The 15,477-nt window shown below is 39.3% G+C and overlaps 1 long non-coding RNA gene across 2 annotated transcripts in view; it reads left to right on the top strand.

Annotated features, from left to right (window-relative positions):
- LOC143804519 (uncharacterized) overlaps positions 1-15,477 on the top strand; it is a 49,050-nt gene that overhangs the window by 21,997 nt on the left and 11,576 nt on the right. The window lies entirely within an intron of this gene.

Genomic DNA, 15,477 nt, shown 5'->3' with positions numbered 1-15,477 from the left:
GTGTTGTATAGTATGATGATTGCACAATATTACAAGGATAAAACTTTGATGTGAGTGCTTCTTTAACCCCTTAACCCTTGGAGCTTTTTTCGATTTTGCGTTTTTGTTTTTCGCTCCCCTCCTTCCCAGAGCCATAACTTTTTGCCATGTGAAGGCTTATTTTTTGTGGGATGAGTTGTACTTTTGAAGGACACCATTGGTTTTACCATGTCGTGTACTAGAAAATGGGAAAAAAAAAATTCCAAGTGCAGTCAAATTGCAAAAAAAGTGCAATCCCACACTTGTTTTTATGCTAGGTTCACTAAATGCTAAAACTTACCAGCCACTATGATTCTCCAGGTCATTACGAGTTCATAGACACCATACATGCCTAGTTTCTTTTTTTATCTAAGTAGTTAAAAAAAATTTCAAACTTTGCTAAAAAAAAAAAAAAAAATTGCGCTATTTTCCGTTACCCCTGGCGTGTCCATTTTTCGTCATCTGTGGTTGGGTGAGGGCTTATTTTTTGAACACCGAGCTGGCGTTTTTAATGATAGCATTTTGGTGCAGAAACATTCTTTTGATCGCCCGTTATTGCATTTCAATGCAATGTCGCGGCGACCAAAAAAACGTAATTCTAGCGTTTTGACTTTTTTCTCTCACTGCGACGTTTAGCGATCAGGTTAATCCTTTTTTTTGATAGATTAGGCGATTCTGAACACGGCGATACCAAATATGTGTAGGTTTGATTTTCCTTTTAATGTTTTATTTTGAATGGGACGAAAGGGGGGTGATTTAAACTTTTTATATTTTTTTATTTTTTCCATATTTTAATTTTTTTTTAAATAATTTTGGCATGCTTCAGTAGCCACCATGGGAGGCTAGAAGCTGACACAACTCAATTGCCTCTGCTACATAGAGGTGAAGCACAGATCACCCCTATGTAGTAGAATTGCAGCTTTGCTATGTGCGCTGACCAAAGGGTGGTGCTCATAGCAATCTGGCATCAACAACCATAGAGGTCTTCAGGAGACCTCTGGTTATCATGCCAACGCACCGATGACCCCCGATCACGTGACGGGGGTCACCGGTGCACACTTTTCCAGCCTGATGGCCGTAAGTGCTTATTAAATGCCGCTGACAGAGTTTGACAGCGGCATTTAACTAGTTAATAAGCAAGGGTGGATCGCGATTCTGCCCACACCTATTGACGGTACATGTCAGCTATTCAAAACAGTTGACATGTCCCGGCTTTGATGTGGGCTTACCACCAGAACCCACATCAAAGCGGGGGTTCTGCCATCCGATGTACTATTCTGTCCGATGGAAGAAAGGGGTTAAAAAGCTGAAGATGAAGAGGAGTTTCAACTTTCAGTATGACAATTGACAACGACTTTAAGCATACCTCCAAATCAACAACAAAATGGTTTTGCCAACAGAAGATCAAGCTTTTGGAATGGCCCAGCGAGATCCCAGATCTGAATCCAATTGAACATCTGTGGGTTGACTAGAAGAGAGCTGCACATAGAAGATTACTTCACAATCTGACAGGGTGTGCATATTTATTAAACTACATTATTTGAGTTCTTTCTTATTCTTGCTTTGTTATCTATCTATCTATCTATCTATTATCTATCTATCTACCTACTGTATCTTATCTTATTACATGAATTCACTGGTCCCAAGGTACATCATTGTAGAACTCAATAGCTTAGTTTTTTTAGACTCCAGCTAATAAAGTTTTGACATAATTTTGAAATCCTGTATCATTTTTGACATATGATTACATGCAGTAATGAAGAATCTTAAGAGATGTATTCAGTGGAAGGAAGTCATCCACTTCAGGAAAGGAATGGATAGACGCCCATCCCTGAAGTCCTTATGAAGTCTAAAAATATTTACTTTTACTTATCCTCAAATTCTGTGAGTGGGTATAGCTCAAAAATAAATATAATTTCAGATTACTCTTCAAAATAGAAACCCATGAATATACAAGTCATTTAAGAATGTTTATTTTACAATGGGAAATATAGTATTTGATAACAGATACTTACCTCCTGCACTGGCCTCATACCAGTGCCTGGCTGCAGCGCTCTTATATGGCATAACAATGTGATGATATTCCCAGGAGACGCCAACATCGCTGGAACGGAAGGTGAGTATCTATTAATTTTATTTTACACAGAGGTATGTAAGGCCCAATTCATTCAAGTTTTTACTATCTCCTGGCTAACACGGTACCAACATGTATATCTTTCCTGTAAACATTTTAATGTCATTTGAGGCAATGTTAAAATGTTGCATTTATTGCTTAGCTCTGACAAAGATCTTTGCAGGAACAGGAGTATGGAGACTTCCACTTGTTAAATTCATAACAAGTAGCAGAGTTCCTTACATGACAAATGTAAGTCCAGTCCTAGACTGAGATTTGTGTTGAGGCACAAACGTTACACGTGCTGGATTTATTAAGAAGCGTGCAACTCTCAATGTATCAGAAGCATCTGACTCTAGCACGCTGCCACATCAAGACCAGAGTGGTCATAGTATTTAAGATGTGGTTGTCAAAAGTAGTGGATATCCCCTTTAAAGGGGCAATTTGTTCACATATGGCTTGCAGAAGAACAGAAATAGAAGCATGTGATTCAAAGAAGCAGGAGGATGAAGAGTTAAGCTGATTTGCTGCTAGGTCAGCTGAAGTGGGTGGTGACCATTCCCGCCATATTTAAATAGTCACATGATGCATCAGCTGACTGTTGTAATAGAGTTTTCTATGTTTGCCAGCCTTGGAGTTGCAGCTTTCTGGTGTCAGCACTGAATCTGCTACTCCTGTGGAGTTCGAGTTCCTGTTTCCGTATCCTCTGTGGTGTAGAACTTGGCAGCGGAGCCTGGAGCTAAGTTGCTTAATTATATACCTTGTCTGTCTCGCACTTATCACTATCCCCTGGGTTTGTTCTATCTGCAGTGGTGAGACTAGCATCTTTCCTGGCCATTGTACTAGCCAGGGTTTTGTGAGGTGACAGCTAGGGACAAGGTACTTGACGGTGGCGGAGGGAAGACCCAAATAGTGCATTAGGGGGGCTTAGGGACAGGCACAGGCTGAGTTAGGAGGTGCCCCATCTCTTGTTCCCTACTATTAGGGCCTTCCTCCCCTTTTCCCATCCCGTTGTTGGTGTTTGTTGTGCCTTCCGCTGGACCGACTCTTTTGGTCGTGACTCTTTTGGTCGTGTCATTTGATTTGTAGTCAACAAGTCATAGAATCATAGAATCATAGAATGGTAGAGTTGGAAGGGACCTCCTGGGTCATCTGGTCCAACCCCCTGCTGAAAGCTGGATTCACTAAATCATCCCAGACAAATGTCTATCCAGCCTCTGTTTGAAGACTTCCATTGAAAGAGAACTCACCACCTCTCATGGCAGCTTGTTCCACTCATTGATCACCCTAACTGTCAAAAAGGTTTTTTCTAGTATCTAATCTGTGTCTCCTCCCATTCAGTTTCATCCCATTGCTTCTAGTCTTTCCTTGTGCAAATGAGAATAAAGACGATCCTTCTACAATGTGACAGCCCTTGAGATATTTGTAAACAGCTATTAAGTCTCCTCTCAGTCTTATTTTTTGCAATCTAAACATTCCCAAGTCCTGTAGCCGTTCCTCATAGGTCATGGTTTGCAGACCGGTCACCATTCTGGTCGATCTTCTCTGAACTTGCTCCAGTTTGTTGATGTCTTTTTTAAAATGCGGTGCCCAAAACTGGACACAGTATTCCAGATGAGGTCTGACCAAAGAGGAGTAGAGGGCAATAATGACTTCACGTGATCTAGACTGTATGCTTCTGTTAATACATCCCAGAACCTCATTTGCCTTTTTTGCTGCTGCATCACACTGTTGACTCATGTTCAGTTTATGATCTATTAGTATACCCAAGTCTTTTTCAGATATGCTGCTGCTTAGCGCTATTCCTTCCATTCTGTATATGCTTTTTTTTATTGCCAAAATGTAGTGCTTTGCATTTTTCCTTGTTAAAAACCATTCTGTTAGTTGCTGCCTACTGCTCCAGTTTATTTATATCTTTTTGAATCCTCCCTCTCTCTTCTCTAGTATTAGCTATCCCTCCTAGCTTTGTGTCATCAGCAAATTTAATCAGTGGGGTATATGGCCGAGGCAAAGTCGGGACCAGTCATCATTATGGGTAAATACTTTGGCTTTATTTAACATGATTTTCTAATGGCATGGGCACAGCAGCAGGGATCGCAGTACTGCATGTTAGTGACAGTCGATAGAAGCACAGCTAGTGATTTATATGTTAAAACTGCAAGTCCTATTGGCAGATTATTTATCCTGCAGCTGTACCCTATACACATGTATATATATATGTCCTGACTTTTCTCTGGCCCCTTTTCCACACCTTGGATTTACTCACCTATTAGTTTCAAAACCCATGTATCATAACACTGGTCAACAGCATTTTTGGTGCCAAAGATATTTCCTCGAATTTAGGGTATTTTTGGGGTGCTGATTCTGAATATGTCATCAGTTTTGCCAGATTAGCTCAAGTTTTTGAGATTTTTGGTATCTTATTTATAGCACTTGTTGGTAAATGCGACGCATCATCTCATTAATTTCTTTGGATTAGTACTTGAACTGAGCAGTTCTCAATATAGTTTTGTGTTAATTAGTGTTCTAAAAGTTTGTTCATAGCTTGATTTTTGCACTAACTTTATGTTGTTGTCTGTTTTCCAGTGAAAAGCATGAACTCATCAAGAAGAAGTTGTCTTAACGATCCAGACTCATTCTGTTACATTTGTGGTGAATACACACTGCCAAAACATAGAAGAAACATAACAGACTTCGTAAAAAAAGTGTATTTTGCCTATTTTGGGGTTATGCTTGGGGACCAAGACAAGTTTTGGGCACCACACATAGTGTGCAAAGCATGTATCGAATTATTACGAAAATGGAGCAAAGGACAAAGAAAAAGCTTCAAATTTGGTGTTCCAATGGTGTGGAGAGAGCCAAAAAATCATCATGATGACTGTTATTTATGGTAAACACAGGTACAGGCACATCTTCACAATGAGGGACAGGCCTTCTTGCAGATTCCATGTTACTCCCATTTTCGTTTCTTATGCTTATTGAATCCTTGCACTTGCACTGCACAGAAATAACAGTCATCATGATGATTTTTTGGCTCTCTCCACACCATTGGAACACCAAATTTGAAGCTTTTTCTCTGTCCTTTGCTCCATTTTCGTAATAATTCGATACATGCTTTGCACACTATGTGTGGTGCCCAAAACTTGTCTTGGTCCCCAAGCATAACCCCAAAATAGGCAAAATACACTTTTTTTACGAAGTCTGTTATGTTTCTTCTATGTTTTGGCAGTGTGTATTCACCACAAATGTAACAGAATGAGTCTGGATCGTTAAGACAACTTCTTCTTGATGAGTTCATGCTTTTCACTGGAAAACAGACAACAACATAAAGTTAGTGCAAAAATCAAGCTATGAACAAACTTTTAGAACACTAATTAACACAAAACTATATTGAGAACTGCTCAGTTCAAGTACTAATCCAAAGAAATTAATGAGATGATGCGTCGCATTTACCAACAAGTGCTATAAATAAGATACCAAAAATCTCAAAAACTTGAGCCAATCTGGCAAAACTGATAGCATATTCAGAATCAGCACCCCAAAAATACCCCAAATTCATTAAAATATTTTGGACACCAGAAAAAAAAATTTTTTTTGTTGACCTGTGTAATATATTGTTTGATATTTATTGTTTTGGTGTTATCATTGGTTACAATAATAAAATTTGATATTTTACTGGCTTTTTGTACTCGATTTTCTCCAAGTTTTTGACACTGTTGACTCATGTTCAGTTTATGATCTATTAGTATACCCAAGTCTTTTTCACATATGCTGTTGCTTAGCGCTATTCCTTCCATTCTGTATATGCTTTTTTTTATTGTATGTAGTGCTTTACATTTTTCCTTGTTAAAAACCATTCTGTTAGTTGCTGTTCACTGCTCCAGTTTATTTATATCTTTTTGAATCCTCTCTCTCTCTCTTCTCTAGTATTAGCTATCCCTCCTAGCTTTGTGTCATCAGCAAATTTAATCAGTGTACCCTCAATTCCTTCATCTAAATCATTGATAAAGATGTTGAACATACAGGGCCCAGGACAAAACCCTGTGCTACCCCACTTGAGACATTCTTCCAACTGGATGTGCAGCCATTTACGACCACTCTTTGGGTCCGATCACTAAGCCAGTTATGAATCCACCTAACAGTTGCCTTGTCCACTCCATACTTAGTCATTTCTTCAATAAGGATGGTGTGGGATACTTTGTCAAATGCTTTTCTGAAGTCAAGATTTACTATATCTACAGCATATCCCTGATCCAACCAGTCGGTAATTCTGTCATAGACGGAAATTAAGTTGTGACAGACTAATCTAATCTCCTTCTATGATAGAATCACTGACTGCGTGGATAATGGAAATGCGGTAGATATAGTATATCTCAACTTCAGCAAAGCATTTAATAAAGTATCTCATACTATCCTTATTGAAAAAATAACCAAATATTGGATTGACAAGGCTACGGTTAGGTGGATTCATAGCTATCTCAGTGATCATACTCAAAGATAATGGTAATGGTAATAAATGGTTGCACATCCAATTGGATGATTGTTTCAAGTGGGGTACCACAAGGCTCTCTCCTGACCCCAGTGTTGTTTAACATTTTTATAATGATCTATGTAAGGAAACTGAAGGTAGACTAATGAAATTCGCAGACAATGCAATGCTAGGAGTGATAGGTAACACTAGAGAAGACAGAAAGAATTCAGAAGGATCTAGATATGCGTGAACATTGGGCAGCAACTTATAAAATGGTATGTATCATGGACAAATGCAAGATTTTATATCTGGGCAAGAAAAAAAATACATCTACAGAAGGGAAGGAATAGAACTAAGCAACACCATGTATGAAAAAGACTTGGGTATACTAATAGATCACAGACTGCACATGAGTCAACAGTGTGATGCAGTAGCAAATAATGCAAACATAGTTCTGAGATGTATTACGAGAATCATAGAGTCTATATCACGTGAAGTAATTATCCTCTACTCCTCCTTGGTCAGGCCTCATCTAAAATACTGTGTCTAGTTCTGGGCACCACATTTTAAAAAGACGTGGAAAAACTGGAGCAAGTTCAGAGAAGAGCTACCAGGATGGTGAGTGGACTGCAAAGTATGTCCTACGAGGAACGGTTAAAGGACCAGGGAATGTTTAGCTTGCAAAAAAGAAGACTAAGAGGAGACTAAATAGCTGTCTACAAATATCTGATGAGGATGTCACAGTGTAGAGGGATCATCCTTATTCTCATTTGCACATGGAAATATGTAAAGCAATGGAATGAACTGAAAGGGAGAAGATACAGATTAGATATTAAAAAAATAATTTTGACAGTGAGGGTGATCAATGAGTGGAACAGGCTGCCATGAGAGGTGGTGAGTTCTCCTTCAATGAAAGTCTTCACACAGAGGCTGGACAGACATCTGTCTGGGATGAATTAGTAAATCCTAAACTGCATTAAGCACGGTGTTAGACATGATGACCCTTTAGGTCCCTTTAAACTCTAAAATTCTTTGACTCTATGAATATTGTGATATACAGTATGTCAACTGTTATGATCCTTAGTGGTTGAGGATCACGAATTACTCCAGCTAAGTAACAAACATAGGACAAGCTCTAGGGAGGTGGCAAACTGGACTGACCGCAAATCTGAACCTATCCAAACACACTAGAAGTAGCCGGTGAACGTGCCTAAAAAATCCTAGACGTCTCGAGCCAGCCTGAGGAACTAACTACCCCTAGAGAGAAAGGAAGACCTCTCTTGCCTCCAGAGAAATAATCCCCAAAGATATAGAAGCCCCCAACAAATAATAACGGTGAGGTAAGAGGAAGGCACATACACAGGGGTGAAAACAGATTCAGCAAATGAGGCCCACTAATACTAGATAGCAGAAAATAGTAAGGGGTCTGTGCGGTCAGTAAAAAACCCTAACAAAATATCCACACTGAGATTTCAAGAACCCCCGCACCAACTAACGGTGTGTGTGGAGAAACTCAGTCCCCTAGAGCAACCAGCAAGCGAGGAGATCACATCTTAGCAAGCTGGACAAGAAACATGATGAATGCTGATAATCAAAAAATGAACGGACAAAAACTTAGCTTGTCTTGGAGAGGCTGGGAGCAAGGTAATCACAAGGAATCTGAAGAGCACTGAATACATTGATAGCAGACAAGGAACTGAGTATCCAGGTGAGTTAAATAGGAAATGAACCAAGGATAACGAACCAGCTGATGCAGCCAACCTGCAGAAGACAACACTACACAGTACCGCTTGTGACCACAAGAGGGAGCCTAAAAATAGAGTTCACAACAGTCAACATTCTGATTTCATAGGACATGTCTAGGGGACACACCAGTGGTGTAGCTATAATGGGTACAGTGGTTGCAGCTGCACCCATGCCCTGGAGTCTAGAGGACCCCAAAAGATAACTTTGGCACATACGAGAAGAGAAATACTATTAAAGAGGAGTTATAGGCTTTGTATTGAGGCCAACAAGCTTCAAGTTAGATCAATTCAGATTATGATTTAAATGTAGCAAACTAATAATGAAAAACAAAGTATTATTATCTATAATATACAAAAATTACTGAAGATATACTATATGATTTATGCAATACAGGGTAGGATGCACAAGAAATATTCTGAGGTCAGTGTACTACTCTACCTGTAGTACCCTGTTTCAATAGTATCGTCATATAACCACAGTAACTAAGATGAAATTGTCTATTTTATCATCAGGGCAATACAGATAATTGCATAATGTGTAGTTATAAATTTAGCTCTGCTACTCCGCTGATCTCATCTCAGCTACATATGTACATTATAATATACATAAGCTCAAAGACATTACCTGATGGTAGGAATTGTTTATACTGTTTGCATTGAACTTTCTATTGCATTTACTGGAGCGCAGTTTGTGTTGCATGTTCCAGCTAGTGATGAGCGAACATGCTTGGATAAAGTTATAGAATGTTCCTTTAGCTCTATATTGTCCACAATCTAAGACTACTGTTTCCCTACAAGTATCCTGAAACAGGGAAGAGCCATCATTGTGTAAATGATTCATTAATTTCACATGCATAAATTAAGCCCAGCATACTTCAACTTCTCAATCTTTGGATTTGGTCCTGGATTAGAGGGGTTGCCAATCTCTTTTCTCTTTCATGTTTGCTTTACACGCTTGGTAGAAAAATAAAAAATAAGATATACTCACAAACCAATCCCCCAACCCTCTTCTCCTAGTGCCCCATGTCCTTCTTGTATTTTCCTTTGGTGGGGATGGGCATGTGATAGCTGTAAAGTACTTGATGTACTGTAGATGACCAAGCGCAGAGGGAGATTAGGTCAAATAAATTCCATCAACATTGGCTGATCCATAAGAATAATGTCATAAGAAGTTACAAATATGTTTAACACTTCACATTAAATTGATTGATTAAAAAAAATAAGTCCAGGAAAACTGCTTTAATAACTTTGAGTATGGTTAAGTAATAAGGATTAGAAACAATCATTTTCTTAAATTCGCCCTTCCTGAAAAACGGGAGCTCATAAAATATTCGTAATCTTCTTTTACTCCACCAAATCCCTGCAAAATCATAGGATTTACTTTCTCCAACAAATCTCTGGAGAATCACAAATAATTTCATAAAGAGATAGCTACCATGTAAATACTGTAGGTAAATACTGCAGAATATGATTATGAAAACTTGGGCAGGCAAACAATAAAGACAGAAAGATATCTCTTGTAGAAACATTTTTTAGCCTACAGTAAATAAAAACAGACTTAAAGGGGGTATTCCCATCCCCAAAATGTAGTATGTGTAATAATAATATTAACAAATACCTCCAATTAGAAATATACAGCTATGTTTACACATTGCTTTTTTCTGCAGGCAAAACTTGCTCTCTTTGCAGTAAAGCAGCTGCTTACAAAAAGCATATTTTGCTGCATTTTGTGCTGTGGTTCTTGCTGCATTTTTCAGGATCCCAAAGTTCAGCTTTGCTTCCACCACAGACGCATGAACAATGCAAGACATGTGACACCATAAAATAATTTTGGTAAAAAGGGCAATTTGATCAAATTATTTATTGGAAAAAGATTTTGTATGTCTAAAAAAAATAGTGACTATGCTGAAGAAAAAAGTTCACAAGAGTTCATGAATAAATACAGAACTGCAAATTTAAAAACAGTGTGGGGGATTTGAATTGGTCTGTAATAGTTTACCTAAGGGTACCGTCACACAGTGCAATTTTGATCGCTACGACGGTACGATTCGTGACGTTCTAGCGATATCATTACGATATCGCTGTGTCTGACACGCAGCAGCGATCAGGGATCCTGCTGAGAATCGTACGTCGTAGCAGATCGTTTGGAACTTTCTTTCGTCGCTTGATCACCCGCTGACATCGCTGGATCGTTGTGTGTGACAGCGATCCAGCGATGCGTTCGCTGGTAACCAGGGTAAACATCGGGTTACTAAGCGCAGGGCCGCGCTTAGTAACCCGATGTTTACCGTGGTTACCAGCGTAAAAGTAAAAAAAAAAAAACCGTACATGCTCACCATCTGATGTCCGTCCGGTCCCTTGCCGTCCGCTTCCCGCTCTGACTGTCTGCCGGCCGGAAAGTGAGAGCAGATCACAGCGGTGACGTCACCGCTGCACTCTGCTCTCACTGTACGGCCGGATCTGTCAGAGCAGGAAGCAGACGGCAAGGGACCAGACGGACATCAGATGGTGAGCATGTACGGTTTTTTTTTTTTTACTTTTACGCTGGTAACCACGGTAAACATCGTGTTACTAAGCGCGGCCCTGCGCTTAGTAACCCGATGTTTACCCTGGTTACCCGGGGACTTCGGCATCGCTCCAGCGCCGTGATTGCAACGTGTGACCGCAGTCTACGACGCTGGAGCGATAATCATACGATCGCTGCGACGTCACGGATCGTGCCGTCGTAGCGATCAAAATTGCACTGTGTGACGGTACCCTAAGACATTGTCATTGAGTTTATCAGACACTGTTTACTTTCACACTTTGGTCAGCCCTTGAGTTGGTCAGGTATAGTTCACTTTCACACCTTGGTCACCCACTGTTTTATGGAATATATGGCATATCACTAGTCTCAGTAACAGCAATATGATGTTACCTCTGACAGCAACACTGTCAATTTGAACCAGTGTCCAGTGTTCTTCACATTGTAGTCTGCCTGACAAGTCACCAAAAGATATAATTTTTGCACATTTTTTTTATTTTAAATAATATAAAAAATTAAGTTGCTTTAACATTACTTAGACTTTGTGTTAAAGAGCTTGAAATAGGTTTAATACAGTCCTAAGAAACCTCAGAGTGTTACACATGTTCTCTTAAGGCATTTGGAGGCTATGAATCAAATGTTTAGAAAAATTTGTTGAAACTGGATTCTGCGGTAAAAAAACATCACTGACAAAGAGAAAATGCAGCCATACATGCGATACCATGTCCAGACACAAATGCACAAACTTTATGGATGACTACTATGGGGTGCAATATATTTTATAGATGACTTCTATGGGGTGCATTGTCTTTTATGGATGACTATGGGGGTCCATGGTACATTGTGGGTGACTATGGGGTGTATTATACTTTATACATGACTATGGAGTGCATTCTACTTTATGGAAGACTATGGGGGTGCATTATCCTTTATGGATGACTATAGGGGTGCATTATACTTTATGGATGAATATGGACTGTGCATTATATTTTATGGATGCCTATGGGGTGCATTATACTTTATGGATGAATATGGGCAGTGCATTATACTTTATGGATGACTAATGGCAGTACATTATACTTTATGGATGACTTTGGGGTGCATTATAGTACATGGATGACTATGGGGGTGCAGTATACTTTATGGATGACTATGGGGGGCATTATACTTTATGGATAACTATGAGCTATGCATTATACTTTATGGATGACTAAGGGCAGTGCATTATAATTTATGGATGACTATGAGGTGTGTTATACTTTATGGATGACTATGGGCTGTGCATTATATTTTATGGATGCCTATGGGGTGCATTATAGTTTATACTGTAGATGAGTATGGGCCATGCATTATACTTTATGGATGACCATGGGGGTGCATTATACTTTATGGAAGACTATAGAGGTGCATTATACTTTATGGATGACCAAGGGCAGTCCATTTTAATTTATGGCTGACTTTGGGGGTTCATTATAGTGCACAGATGACTATGGGCTGTGCATTATATTTTATGGATGACTCCCCATAGTATGGGGGGGCATTATAGTACATGGATGACTATGGAGGTGCATTATGCTTTATGAATGACTGTGATGAACCCGTACCTCGCCACCCCGCCTGACGTCACTATTTCGCTAGAAGGAACAAGTAATTCGGTCTCCCCACTTTCACCAATGTGACGTTCTGCACCCACTAGAGACATAGAAGGTCAGCTTGGTACAGTTTTAAACAGACAGCCCTTGTCCACACGGGCCCAGGGAGGCACGGGAAGTAGGAGGATGTTCCATTACTGACGTGGAACCTGTTTTGTTACACAGCTGTATGGTCCTTGGCTACTGTGCTGCAGCTCAGTTCCATGGTGTTGGCAATCTTCTTATAGCCTAGGCCATCTTTAGTTGTAACAAGAATTCTTTTTTTTCAGATCCTCGGAGAGTTTTTTTACCATGAGGAGCCATGTTGAACTTCCAGTCCAGTGACCAGTATGAGAGAGTGTGAAAGTAATAACACCAAATTTAACACATTTGGTCCTCATTCACACCTGAGACCTTGTAACTCTAATGAGTCTTGGCATTGTGTAGTAAAAATGGCTAATTGGGAACAACTTGGTCATTTTCACTTAGGGGTGGACTCACTTTTGTTGCCAGCCGTTTAGACATTAATGGCTGTGTGTTGAGTTATTTCGAGGGTACACCAAATTTAGACTGTTATACAAGCTGTATGCTGACTACTTTACATTGTGTCATAGAGTCATATCTTCAATTTTGTCCAATGAAAAGATATAATAAAATATTTTCAAAAATGTGACGGGTGTACTTACTTTTGTGATATACTGTATGTTCACACAGAGATTTTTAGGCAATAAAGTCAATGAGTCTTCAATGGAAACTGTTTTAGGTAATCGTCCTTTCTTTGAATGATCTTGAGGAGTTTTCCCTTTCCGGAAGTATTTCCTGAAGCAGTTTTGAAGAGTTTTGGAAGAATTGTTTTTGCAGCCTATTGATTTGATAGTGCTAAGTTCGAAGAGGATTACATAAAGATCTGCTTCAAAGTGCCATTTTTTTTTCAACCCGGCATTTTTCAAAATCTCTTCTGGAAAAAAAGGAAAAAAACCCTCCTCATATGAATAGCAAAGTGGATTTCCTATAGAAATAAATAAAAAAAACACCAAAATCATATCCCTAATGAAGCCATGAAGGTAAGTTAATACTGACACACCAAAAGCAAAACACCCTCACACCAAGGCCATATACTGGAAAACATATATATTTTATTGAATTAAAAACAACATATGTAACATATAAAATTATTGAAGGTAGTGGCCACCAGTGCAGGAGCAATGGTGGGTCACATGCAGGTAACAACCTCAGTAGACACAAAGGTAAAACAACAGAGAGTAATCAATGGCAGAGCATATGTGACAATGGTTATATGACAAATGTCTAAGTATTCCTTCAACATGTAGTGTAGTAAATACATACACATATAGGGTATAATACAATGCCCTTGGACCACATTAAGTAGCTGAAAGCAGCTTGGCAGAAATACTCACATACCACATAAGTATAGCGTCTAAATGCTGGTATAATTACCGAGAGGAAGAACCCGAGGACCCACCACACCCGACGCGCGTTTCGCACTGAAATGCTTCGTCCGGACGAAGCATTTCAGTGCGAAACGCGCGTCCGGTGTGGTGGGTCCTCGGGTTCTTCCTCTCGGTAATTATACCAGCATTTAGACGCTATACTTATGTGGTATGTGAGTATTTCTGCCAAGCTGCTTTCAGCTGCTTAATGTGGTCCAAGGGCATTGTATTATACTCTATATGTGTATGTATTTACTACACTACATGTTGAAGGAATACTTAGACATTTGTCATATAACCATTGTCACATATGCTCTGCCATTGATTACTCTCTGTTGTTTTACCTTTGTGTCTACTGAGGTTGTTACCTGCATGTGACCCACCATTGCTCCTGCACTGGTGGCCACTACCTTCAATAATTTTATATGTTACATATGTTGTTTTTAATTCAATAAAATATATATGTTTTCCAGTATATGGCCTTGGTGTGAGGGTGTTTTGCTTTTGGTGTATAGAAATAAATAGGAAGAGTTTTCCAAATATTTTTGAAGCATTTATTAGACGAATCTTATAGCAGATCTCTCCCCGAACAAAGCTCCGTAAAAACTTTTTAAATGAATATAGAATAATACGTTTTGATAAGTGGAGTCTAAGCCTATGCTAACACAGACATTTCCCCTTCCTGTTTTACACTCATATGTAGCCCCATATTTCCACTCTATCTTACATTCTATTTATTATCCTATAGTAGGAAATTAATCCCGCAAAGTTTGAAAAAACGTATGGGACCAATTTATCGACGGTTTTCACCAGATTTCTGAAGCTACTTAAAGTTCTTGGAAAAATGTGATGACTTTTGGTGTTTTCACACCAGTACAGGCCAGATGTGCCAAAATGTTCCGGAACGCCTGCCCAAGAAATTCTTCAAATGTTTCACCACTTTATTGGCGTATAACAGGAAAAAGGTAGCTGTATTTATCAACACCAGGTCACAATACTAATGCAGTACAGAATACAGCAAGCCCCCATGATAAAGGTGAAGGCAGCAATAGTGGTGATCTTTCTGGAAAAAACTTGTAGAATCCCAATAAAATTCCAAAAAATAATCTCTACCCAACCTTGTATTACCTCTAATCCAGAGTTGATCCCATAAGTGAAGAAAACATTTTCACCTGGCTGATGCTCGTGTAGAGAAGAACATTTATTTTGTAGGTGGTGATAACATGTAACAGATACTATATTAAATATGGTCCATTAGAGGGTCATTGAGAAGGTAATCTTCAAGGGTGGAGTATAAAGATTAGGTTATGTAGTTTAATGTAGGGGAAGCTCCCATTCTCCCATGCTGCTTACAGGATACTTCACACCTGCTTCTTGTCAAGCAAACACTATAACCTCCTGCTGATTTCTAACCCATATGTGATGTAGGAAGCCAAACTGGATAACACACTAGTGGAAACATTCTTCCCAGAAGTTAGAAGGATTCCAGGGGCAAGTTTAATGAGTCCATCAAAACTTTCTGCA

Source organism: Ranitomeya variabilis, chromosome 2 (assembly GCF_051348905.1).
Source record: "Ranitomeya variabilis isolate aRanVar5 chromosome 2, aRanVar5.hap1, whole genome shotgun sequence".
Lineage (NCBI taxonomy): Eukaryota > Metazoa > Chordata > Amphibia > Anura > Dendrobatidae > Ranitomeya > Ranitomeya variabilis.
Note: the sequence above shows the minus strand (reverse complement) of the source record. Positions and strands in the feature narration are given on the sequence as shown.